This window comes from Lepus europaeus, chromosome 5, assembly GCF_033115175.1.
Source record: "Lepus europaeus isolate LE1 chromosome 5, mLepTim1.pri, whole genome shotgun sequence".
In the NCBI taxonomy this organism is placed as follows: domain Eukaryota; kingdom Metazoa; phylum Chordata; class Mammalia; order Lagomorpha; family Leporidae; genus Lepus; species Lepus europaeus.
Window position 1 is genome coordinate 85,786,798 of NC_084831.1, and position 12,016 is coordinate 85,798,813.

General features: G+C 41.6%; 1 long non-coding RNA gene across 2 annotated transcripts in view; it reads right to left on the minus strand.

The window, feature by feature from the left end:
* The window catches only part of LOC133760847 (uncharacterized), a 37,849-nt gene that overhangs the window by 25,678 nt on the left and 155 nt on the right, over positions 1-12,016 (minus strand). The window lies entirely within an intron of this gene.

Here is a 12,016-nt window from a genome sequence, read left to right on the forward strand (position 1 = left end):
GATTGGCAAGCTCCCTCAGGTCTTCTTCCCACCCAAAAATTAGGTGAGAGCAAAGCAGTAGCAAATTGGGATGATAGGACCTACTGAAGTCAGATGCTTCAAGCCATGTTAACCTGCTTACTGTACTGTGTCATGGGCCATGGTGAATTGAGGAAGTTGAAGGAAGTTCTTCAAAAGAATAAAAGTCTTAAGGTGGCTCTCGGCCAAAGCAAGATCACCACAAGTTAAGATTGTTAAGAGATTAGGTCATGATGAAAGATGAGTGGCACAGAACAGGTCAAAATGAGTGAATACAGAAACAATGAACAACAGCCATGACCCGCTACCTCTCACCTCATTCTCCCCAGGCCTTTAGTAGAACAATTGCTTGCAGAATATTTAAAGAAATAGGACTGGGGGGAAATGAACATATTTGGGGGGGGAAAAAAAACTTCTAGAAAACAGTGCTGAAATAGACTCAGTTTTTAAAAATCTCAATAACTGGGTTAAAACAATTAGACACAGGTGTAGAGAAAATTAGAAAATATATCCATATATACAAGGACAGAGCTAAGGAAAAGAAAAATGAAAAAGATGTTGAGAAATTTGGAGTAGGAGTTGACAAACTCTGGTATGGTACTGTTTACAGGTCAAAGCTTGCTGTAGTCAAGTATCGAGTTTTATTGGAACACAGCTGTGTCCATTTATGTCATGTCTATCGCTGCTTTTGTGCTGTAATAGCAGAGTTCAGTAGTTGCAGTACATACTGTATGGTACTGTGTGACCTGAGAAAGTGTCAGAAAGCTTTGCAATGCCCGATGTACTGCACAGAATGAAAGGTTAATTATATATATATATATATATATATATATATATATATATATATATATAATTAAAATGAATGAAAAGGTCATATGTATATGATCTCCAATCAGACTTTGACCCTGAGGACAGGGAGGATCATTATTTGAGGAGACAATAATTGTAGTTATCTTTTCCTTTTTTTAAAAAAAAAAATTAGAGGTATTACAGACAGAGGGAGAGACAGAGAGAGGTCTTCCATCCACTGGTTTGCTCCCAGATGGCCACAACGGCCAGAGCTGTGCCAATCCGAAGGCAGGAGCATCTTCTGGATCTCCCATGTGGGTGCAGGGGCCGAAGCACTTGGGCCATTTTCCACTGCTTTTCCAGGCCATAGCAGAGAGCCTGATCAGAAGTGAGGCAGCCAGGACACTTCGGGTGCCCATATGGGATGCGGTGCCACAGGTGGAGGCTTATCCTACAATGCCACGATACTTCCCCCCCCCCTTTTTTTGTTAAAGATTTATTTTATTTATTTGAAATAGTTACAGAGAGAGGTAGAGACAGAGCACCCATAACAGTGCCCCCAGACCTTCGTTGTTTTTTTTAAAGATTTATTTATTTGAAAGGCGGAGTTACATACAGAGAGGCAAAGAGAAAGGTCTTCTATCCACTGGTTCAGTCCCCAAATTGCTGCAACGGCTGGAGCTGGCACAATCAGGAGCCAGGAGCTTCTTCCAGGCCTCCCACATGGGAGGGCCACCTTCCGCTGCTTTCCCAGGTGCATTAGCAGAGAGCTGGATGGGAAGTGGAGCAGCAGGGACCCAAACCAGCACCCATATGGGATGCTGGCACTGCAGGTGGAGGCCTTGTATGCCACAGCACTAGCCCCTGAACATAGTCTTTTTTTTTTTTTTAACATATATTTATTTGAAAGTCAGATTTACACAGAGGCAGAGGCAGAGAGAGATTGATCTTCCATCTGCTTGTTCACTCCCCAAATGACCGCAATGGCCGGAGCTGCGCTGATATGAAGCCAGGAGCCGGGAGCTTCTTCCAGGTCTCCCACATGGGTGCAGGGGCCCAAGGACTTGGGCTATCTTCTGCTGCCTTCTTCAGGCACATTAGCTGGGAGCTGGATCTGAAGTAGAGCAGCTGGGACTCCAACTGGCACCTATATGGGATGCTTGCGCTAGACTGGTTCTTGAGTCCACTGTGCCACAGCCCTGCCTTTTTCTTTTTTTCTTTTTTTTTTTTTTTTTAAGAGTTTTGTTTGTTTTGAGACGGAATGACAGAGGGAGAGTCAAAAAGGGATCTTCCATCTTGCTGGTTCACTCTCCAAATGTCCACAACAGCCAAATCTGAGCCAAGCCAAAGCTAGGAGCCAAGAACTCCATCCAGGTCTCCCACACAGGTGTCAGGGGCTATTTAAGATAGTCCATAACTAAGACATTTTTTAGTGGCCTACACAACCATAAGCAAAGAAAATTTTGCAAGAATCCAATGAAAATGAATTATAAAGGAGTTTTTTTTTTTTAAGATTTATTTATTTATTTGAAAGAGTTACACAGAGGAGAGGCAAATCCATCCGCTGGTTCACTCTCCAGATGGCTGCAACGGCTGGAGCTGCACCAATCAGGAGCCAGGAGCTTCCTTCGGGTCTCCCACATGGGTGCAGGGGCCCAAGGACTTGGACCATCTTCTACTGCCTTCCCAGGCATAGCAAAGAGTTGGATTGGAAGAGGAGTAGCCAGGACTAGAATCAGCGCCCATTTGGGATGCCGGCGCCTCAGGCCAGGGCATTAACCCGCTGTGCCACAGCACTGGCCCCAAGGAGCTTATTTTCATTTTACCAAATAGAGATAAGAATGCATTGTCAACAAAATGAACACCAAAAACAGTAGGATTTTAATGTTCACAAGTTTGAAAGAAAAATAACTATCAGCATGAAATGTGAAGTTTCCCAGTATTAGACCTGCATGAATTAATCTCATGTTTTCTCATTATGTACCCATACAGTCACCCCTCAGTAAGTACCAAGGATTCATTCCTAGATGTCCCACACATACCCAAATCTGCAAGTGCTCAAGACTCTTATATAAAATGGCACAGTATTTGCATAAAACCTACTCATACCTTCCTGTATACTTTAAATCATCTCTACATTACTTCTAGTACCTAATACCATGCAAAACTGTGTAACTACTTGTTAAACTGGATTGTTTAGAGAGTAATGACAAGAGGCATTATTTGTATATATTCAATATAGACACAACTCTTTTTGTACAGTTTTGTCCTATGGTTGGGTGCATTTATGACTGCAGAACTTGCAGATGCTGAGAGCTGACTGTATATGTATACTGTATATGTCTCTTGGCAATTCCCCTTAGGGTACCTCTATGTTATTAGTAACTGTATCTTAACCATGACTCCTTGCTTTTTCATTAACAAAGTTCTTAAACATATGCTTACATATGATCTCTGCACATTATTTAAGCCTGAATCAGTTATCGCAGGAGAGTGATGGTGAGATTCTAAGTTTGTGTAGTTTAGAACTTACTTTGAGTGGTGGAGTGAAAAGCTGTATGTATTTGATTGTTGACTGCAGGTTTCCTTCATAATGCATTCATAGGTCTGTGAGTACACACTATGAAGAATGATATACCAGAATTGTGCTGTGTTTATGTTTATCCATCAGTCTTTGGCTCAATACGAAGGCAAACAGGTAGGAAAAGAGTCAGGTTGGAATCATGAGCTCAGCAAAACCACCAAAATAAGGGTGAATAAAAACTGTTCTACCCTATAGGCATGTATGAGGGGTGTTTCACTCTTACGGAAAGGAGAGCAGTCTGACCCTGTTCCACTTGTAGCCACCTGGAACACGTGGTCTCTAATACTGAGGCAGCACAGGATGATAGATTAGAGTCAGGGGATCCCACAGAATGTTTTAATGGCCAGGCTTGATATTTGGACCTCTTGCACTCACAAGGTAAGTATATACCTACAAGTCAACAGCTTTTTCATATCCTAGCATTAACCAATTAGAAATTGAAACTATATCCATAAAATTTTAGTGAGATGGACACTGTATCAGAACCTGATGACCTGGCAACACACCTGACTGCAAGCTTGCAAAATTTAGAGGAACACAAGGGTCTTGGTGATGATCTGCCACACATGGCCCTTTCCCTTCAGAGGAAATGCATATGGTTAATAGATATGAAAAGATGCTCAGCCTCTTTAATACTAAGGGGAATGAAAATTGGGGTTGTGGGATACATCAGTTTTTACCCAAAATATTAGCTAAGATGGTATCTATACCATTATCAAATATTGGATAGGCTGAGTGGGGATTCATATACTGTGGTCAGGACTGTGAATAGATATAACCATTTCAGAAACAATTTCATATTGCAAGACTTAATAGATGTGCAGTCATAACTCAGCAATTCCCACCCAAGTATCTAAGTGAAACTATTACAAACCAGGAGGAGACACGTACAAGAGCATACCAAAAGTATGTACAAAAATAATCATAATAAAACAAGGAGTGGAAAGGGATGAAAGGAGGACAGATCCCTAAGTACGGTTGAAAAATGAATAAACAGCATAATCTCACAATAAACAATGAAATGTTGGCATCAAAAATAAATTAACCATGGTAGCAAGCATTTGGCCTAGCAGTTAAGCCACCAGTTAGGATGCGTGCATTCCACATCAGAGTACCTGGGTTCAATACCTGGCTCTTGATTCCAGTTTCCTGCTAATGTGGACCCTGGGAGGCAGTGATGATTGCTCTTGCCACCCAGCCAGGATTGTGTTCCTGGCTTCCAGCTTCGTTGCCTCCCTCCCTCCAAACTCTTGCCCTTTGAGGCATTTGGAAAATGAATCAGCAACAGAGAACTCGGTCTGTCTCTGTCTCTCTGCCTCTCAAATATGTTTTAAAAATAAATTAACCATAGCTACGTGCAAATAATACATGGCAAGGATATAATGTTAGCCTCTCCTTTGTGAGTCTAGTTTCAACTTCTAATTGGTTAATGCTGCAATATGAGAAAATGATTGATTTTTGTATACATGTACTTAGCCACCTTGTGAGTTTCCTGTTCTATTAACCAAAATATTGTGAGAATTATAGAGATATTATTATAGGGGCCGGCACCGTGGTTCACTTGGTTAATCCTCTGCCTGCGGTGCTGGCATCCCACATGGGCACAGGGTTCTAGTCCTGGTTGCTTCTCTTCCAGCTCTCTGCTGTGGCTCGGGAGGGCAGTGGAGGATTGGCCAACTGCTTGGGCCCTGCACCCCCGTGGGAGACCTGGAGGAAGCACCTGGATCCTGGCTTTGGATCAGTGCAGCACCGGCCATAGTGGCCATTTGGGGAGTGAACCAACAGAAGGAAGACCTTTCTGTCTCTCTCTCTCTCTCTCTCTCTCACTGTCTATAACTCTATCTGTCTAATAAAAAAATCATTAAAAATATTATTATAGTCTGCAAACATGTATGTTTGTCTCTTTTCTAATTTTTATGGTAATTTTTGAGTTGCTTGGGTTCTTTTTATTTTCTTAGCTCAACTTTCAAAAAACAATATTAAATAATAGAACTAATAGCAATCATTCTTTCTTTTCTTTTTTTTTAAGGTGTGATGTCTGTGTGAGAACAGATGAATGGTGGGTTTCTTTTTTTTTTTTTTTTTTTCTTTTTTTTTTTCAGGCAGAGTGGATAGTGAGAGAGAGAGAGAGACAGAGAGAAAGGTCTTCCTTTTTGTCGTTGGTTCACCTTCCAATGGCCGCTGCAGCCGGCGCATCTCGCTGATCCGAAGCCAGGAGCCAGGTGCTTCTCCTGGTCTCCCATGCGGGTGCAGGGCCCAAGGACTTGGGCCATCCTCCACTGCCTTCCCGGGCCATAGCAGAGAGCTGGCCTGGAAGAGGGGCAACCAGGATAGAATCCGGCGCCCCAACCGGGACTAGAATCTGGGATGCCGGTGCCGCAGGCGGAGGATTAGCCTGTTAAGCCACGGCGCCGGCAGCAATCATTCTTTCTTATTCCAAAATTTCAAGTAAGTAGCTATAGCTTTACCATAGGTTACTGGTTTTTATTTGTTTTGGTAACTGTAATGCTTAAGCAGTTTTCTTCTGAATTAATTTAGCTTTTGATAAATAGCTGCTGAAATTTAGCATGTCCATTTTTGGGCATCTGATATAATTTTGTGCGGTTTTCCTACAAATGTCAATGCACTATGTTGATAGATTTCCTAGTGTTGGGTCATTCTAACTTCCTTAGAATAAAGTCTCTGTAGTTATATTATTCATATATTACACTGTTAGATTCAATTTCTCATATCTTTTTTTTTTTTTTTTGACAGGCAGAGTTAGAGAGAGAGAGAGAGACAGAGAGAAAGGTCTTCCTTTTCCGTTGGTTCACCCCCCCAAGTGGTCTCTACGGTGGGCACATTGCGGCCAGCACGCTGCGCCGATCCGAAGCCAGAAGCCAGGTGCTTCCACCCGGTCTCCCATGCAGGTGCAGGGCCCAAGCACTTGGGCCATCCTCCACTGCACTCCCGGGGCCACAGCAGAGAGCTGGACTGGAAGAGGAGCAACCGGGACAGAACCAGCGCCCTAACTGGGACTAGAACCCGGGGTGCCGGCGCCGCAGGTAGAGGATTAGCCTAGTGAGCCACTTATTTGGAATTATTGAAATAATTTTTAATGAAATTCATCTACCCTGTAATTTTTGTATTATCTTCATCAAATTTCACATTATTATTCAGAAATTGAGAAACTTATTTTGTCTGAATGAACTTAAGAGGAATTTTCTCTTTAAAGGTATGCAGGATACTAGTAACCAACTAATCTAATTGGTATGTGTAGAACATGCCATCCAACAACGTAATGCATATTTGTTTTCCAAACGTGTAATTAAGCAATACATTTGTAAATAATTAATGGGACAAAAGGAAATTTTACAGAAAATTTTCAGAAATACAAGGATGAAAATATGAATACAACATATCAACATATATGTAATGCTGTTAAAAAGTAATGAGTGCTAAATGCTTCCATTAAAAAGAAGAAAAATGGACAAGCATTTTGAATAGCAATGTTCAGAGTTCCAGTTCCTCTTTAAATTCCAGCTTCCTGCAAATGCATTCCCAGGGCCTGCAAATGATTGGATTGATTGGGTCCCTGCCATCCACATGGGAAATCCCAATTTAGAGTTCCTGGTTCTTGGCTTTGGCCCGACCCAGCCCTAGCTGTTGCAGGATCTGAGCAATGACCCAAAAGAAGATCTCTCTATATATATCCCTCTCCTTTTCTCCCTTTCAAATAAATGAAATAAATTTAAGAAATTTAAAATGGGCCGGTGTTGTAGCAATAGCAGGTTAAGCTGCCGCCTGTGACTTCGGCATCCCATATGAGCGCCAGTCCCAGTCCCAGCTTTCCACTTCTGATCCAGCTCCCTGCTAACATGCCGGGGAAAGCAGCAGAGGATGGCCCAAGTCCTTGGGCCCCTGCACCCATGAGGGAAACCACGAGGAAGAAGCTCCTGGCTCCTGGCTTTAGAGCCACCCAGCTCTGGCTGTTGAAGCCATTTGGGAAGTGAAACAGTGGATGAACCATCTCTCTCTCTCTCTCTCTCTCTCTCTCTCTGACTATGCCTTCCTAATAAATAAATAAATATCTAAAAAAGAAGAAGGAGAATAAATGCCCTTTTTGGGGCTCAGTCTTTAAAAATATTTTTTAAACAAAAAAGGCCACAAATCAATAAGTTCCTAACCCAAGAACTTAGGAAAAAAGTCAAAATAAACATAAGGCAGACATCAATGAAATGATATAGCAGACATCAGCAAAACTGAAAATTTAAAAAAAAAAATCAATTAAAAAGAGTAGTTGCCGGTATAGGGGGATCAATAAAGTTGATAAATTTCTAGAAAAAAACTGACAAAAAGAAGGCAAATTATTAACAGCAAGAATGAAATTGTGAATATTATTACAGATCCTACAAAAGATAAAAGAGCTGGGCAGTGGGTATCAGAGTGCCTGTGTTCAATTCCTGGCTCTGGCTCCTGATTCTAGCTGCCAACAAATGCAGATGCTAGCTGGATTCCTGCCAACCTGGCTCCAATCCCAGCCTAGCCCCAGCTGTTCTGGGCATTTGGGGAATGAACCAGTAGATGGATATCTCTCTCTTTTGCTGTCTCTCAAAGGTTAAAAAAACTTAAAGGAATACTACAAATAACTTTATACTCATCAATTTGGAGAAATGTATTAAATTCTTCAAAAACCATGAAGTACCAAAACCCAACCAAGATACAATGGATAATCTGGATGGACTATATTATAAAAGAAATTGAATTCAAAATGTAAAAGCTAAGGGCCAGTGCTGTAGCGTAGCAGGTAAAGTCACTGCCTGCAGTGCCGGCATCCCATATGAGCTATGGTTCCAGTCTCAGCTGCTCCACTTTCGATCCAGCTCTCTATTATGGCTTGAGAAAGCAGTACCCACTTGGAAGACCCGGAGGAAGCTCCTGGCTCCTGGCTTCGGATCACCGCAGCTCCGGCCATCACGACCAATTGGGGAGTGACCAGTGGATGGAAGACGTCTCTCTCTGCCTCTTATTCTCTCTATGTAACTCTGACTTTCAAATAAATAAATCTTTTAAAAAATGTAAAACCTTCTGAAAATGAAATCTCCAGGCCATAATGGTTTCACTAGAGAATTACACCAAACATTTAAAGAAGGATTAATATCAATTTAACAAAATCTCCTTCAGAAAATGTAGCAAAAGGGAAGTGGTTTCCAACTAACTGTATGAGGCTATTAACCTTACTAAAACAAAATAATACCATTAAAAAAAAAAAAGCCATAGATCAATATCTCTAAATGCGCTTAGACACAAAAACCTCCAACAAAATCCTGGCAAACCAAATCCATCAATGTATGAAAACAATTACAGACCAAAGGGGCCGGCACTGTGCCGCAGCGGGTTAAAGCCCTGGCCTAAAGCGCCGGCATCCCATATGGGCGCTGGTTCTAGTCCCAGCTGCTCCTCTTCCAATCCAGCTCTCTGCTATGGCCTGGGATAGCAGTAGAAGATGGCACAAGTCCTTGGGCCCCTGCATCCACATGGGAGACCCGGAAGAAGCTCCTGGCTTCGGTTCAGCACTGCTCCAGCCGTTGCGGCCATCTGGGAAGTGAACCAGCAGATAGAAGACCTCTGTGTGTGTGTGTATGTGTGTCTCTCTCTCTAACTCTGTCTTTCAAATAAATAAAATAAAAAAAAAGAAAAGAAAAGAATTACAGACCATGCCTAATGTGAGTTATTCCATGTATGCAGTCAGTGCAACATTTGAAAATCAGCGTAACTCACTATGTCAACAAGCTAAAGAAGGGATAATTGATAATTCTGACACATGATTTTCTAGTAGAATATCCTAAGAAATCTACGAAAAACTTTTATCAGCTATTCCTTAAGACTAAATTAAGGGGCCAGCACTGTAGCATAGTGGGTAAAGCCGCTGCCTGCAGTGCTGGCATCCCATATGGACGCTGGTTCAAGTCCCGGCTGCTCCACTTCTGATCCAGCTCTCTGCTATGGCCTGAGAGAGCAGTACAAGATGGCCCAAGTCCTTGGGCCTCTGCACTCACATGGGAGACCCAGAAGAAGCTCCTGGCTCCTGGCTTTGGATCAGAGTAGCTCCAGATGTTGCAGCAAGGTGGAAGCCAGGAGCCTGGAACTCCATCCTGGTCTCCTACATGGGTGGCAGGAACTGAAGTACTTTTCCATCATCTACTTCTCAGGCAAATTAGCAAGAAGCTGCATAGGAAGCTGAATGGCGGTAGGGGTTGTTCAACAGAAAAACATAAAACCTCTAGAAGAAAACAGGTTTAAGAAAAACAAAACCTTGTTGACTTTGTGTTAGGCAAAGATTTCTTGTAAAAGAGATCAAAACACCAGCAATAAGAGAAAAAAAGTGGCTAGTTAGACTAAAGACTAAGAAGTTTTGCTCTTCAAACATCTGTTACAAAAATGAAAAGAAGAGATACAGACCTGGTAAATATTTGCAAATTACATGAAATATGGTAAATATTTGTAACCAAAATATGTAAGGAGCTCTCAAAACTCAATAGTAAAGAAAACAAATACCTATTTTTTATGAGTAAAGAAATTGGACAGAAATTTTGTTAAGATTATATTCAAGTGTCACATAGGTATGTAAAAGATGGTCAATAATTCCAATACAATCCCATCAAGGTGGCATGTACCAATGCCATCTCACTAGTCCAAGTGATCAATTTCAGTTCACAATTGATGGCTCTGATAGGTCTAAGAGTCAAAGGGATCACACAAACAAGACAAGTGTCTGCTAATACTAACTGATAGAATCAAAAAGGGGAGAGAAGGATCCAACATGGGAAGCGGGATACACAGCAGACTCATAGAATGGCAGATGTCCTAAACAACACTCTGGCCTCAGAATCAGCCCTTAAGGCATTCAGATCTGGCTGAAGAGCCCATGAGAGTATTGTAGGCATGGAAAGCCAAGATACCATGGAAAAGAAAAAAAAGAAGAAGACCTAAATGAAAGATCTCTGTGAGTGAGATATCAGTGGAAAGAAGGGGCCATCAAAGAAGGAGGTACCTTTCTCTGAAGGGAGGAGAGAACTTCCACTTTGACTATGACCCTATCGGAATAAGATCAAAGTCACCGAACTCTAAAGGCTTCCATAGCCCTGGCAACTCATGACTAGAGCCTAGGGAGATTACTGATGCCATGAACAGGAGTGTCAAATTGTTAAGTCAGCAACAGAAGTCACTGTGTACTTACATCCCATGTGGGATCTGTCCTTAATGTGTTGTCTAATGTGCAGTGATGCTATAACTAGTACTGAAACAGTATTTTTACACTTTGTGTTTCTGTGTGGGTACAAACTGATGAGATCTTTACTTAGTATATACTGAGTCGATCCTCTGTATATAAAGATAATTGGAAATGAAAAAAAAAAAAAAACCTGGTGTTAAATTGGAAATGGCATAGAAAATTAATTAATTAAAAAAATATTATGTAGGATCTCTGTCTTTAATGTGCTGTACACTCATATTTAATGCTATAACTAGTACTCCAACAGTATTTTTTTTTCACTTTGTGTTGCTATATGGGGGCAAACTGTTGAAATCTTTACCTAATATATACTAAACTGATCTTCTGTATATAAAGAGAATTGAAAATGAATCTTGATGTGAATGGAAGGGGAGAGGGAGCGGGAAAAGGGAGGGTTGCGGATGGGAGGGAAGTTATGGGAGGGGAAAGCCATTGTAACCCATAAGCTGTACTTTGGAAATTTATATTCATTAAATAAAAGTTTAATAAATGAAAAAAAAAAAGATGGCCAATACTATTAGTCATTAGGCAAATGCAAATAATTATTTCAATCAGATACCACTACAGACATCTTAGAATAATGGCTAAAATTTAAAAAAAAATTTTTTTTTGACAGAACCCAGTGCTTTCAAGAATGTTACATAATTATAACTCTCACACATTGCTGGTGTGAATTCAAAATTGTACAGCCACTTGGGAAACCAGTTTGACAGTTTCTCCCAAAGCTAAATGCACTTAGCACCTGGCCCAGCAAACCCACTTTTAGGTATTTATCCAAATGAAATGAAAACATACATTCACACACACACACACACACAGAGAGAGAGAGAGAGAGAGATCTTTACATGAATGTTTAATCAGCAATTAAAAAAATACATACCATAGTATGGTGGAATCACAAATACCTTGTACCAAAAGGCTACATATTGTATAATTCCCGATTTTCAAGAATCCACTATGCTTTTTTTATTGACTTATCAACTGATTGACTTGCAACGCAGAGAGAGAGAGAGGGAGAGCGCAAGTGAGTTCTCCCATCTGCTGGTTCACTCCTCAAATGCCCACAACAGGCAAAGCCAGAAGGCCAGACTTGGGTCGCCCAAGTGCTGTTAAAATCCACACACACACACACACACACACACGCACTACTGGACCAGGAAACAAACTGGTGGTAGCCAAGGGCTTGTCTACTTGCCATTTGCTGGCTGGGCGGATGACTTTGAACCTGACTGAAGGCTATTAACAGCTCCCAAGAGCGTCAGTGACAAAGCAGTGATGTCCAGCATGTAGCCCCAAGACAGGTCACCGTCCTCTCCTCCCCGCGCCCCACGGTCTCACCACCCAGCAGAAGG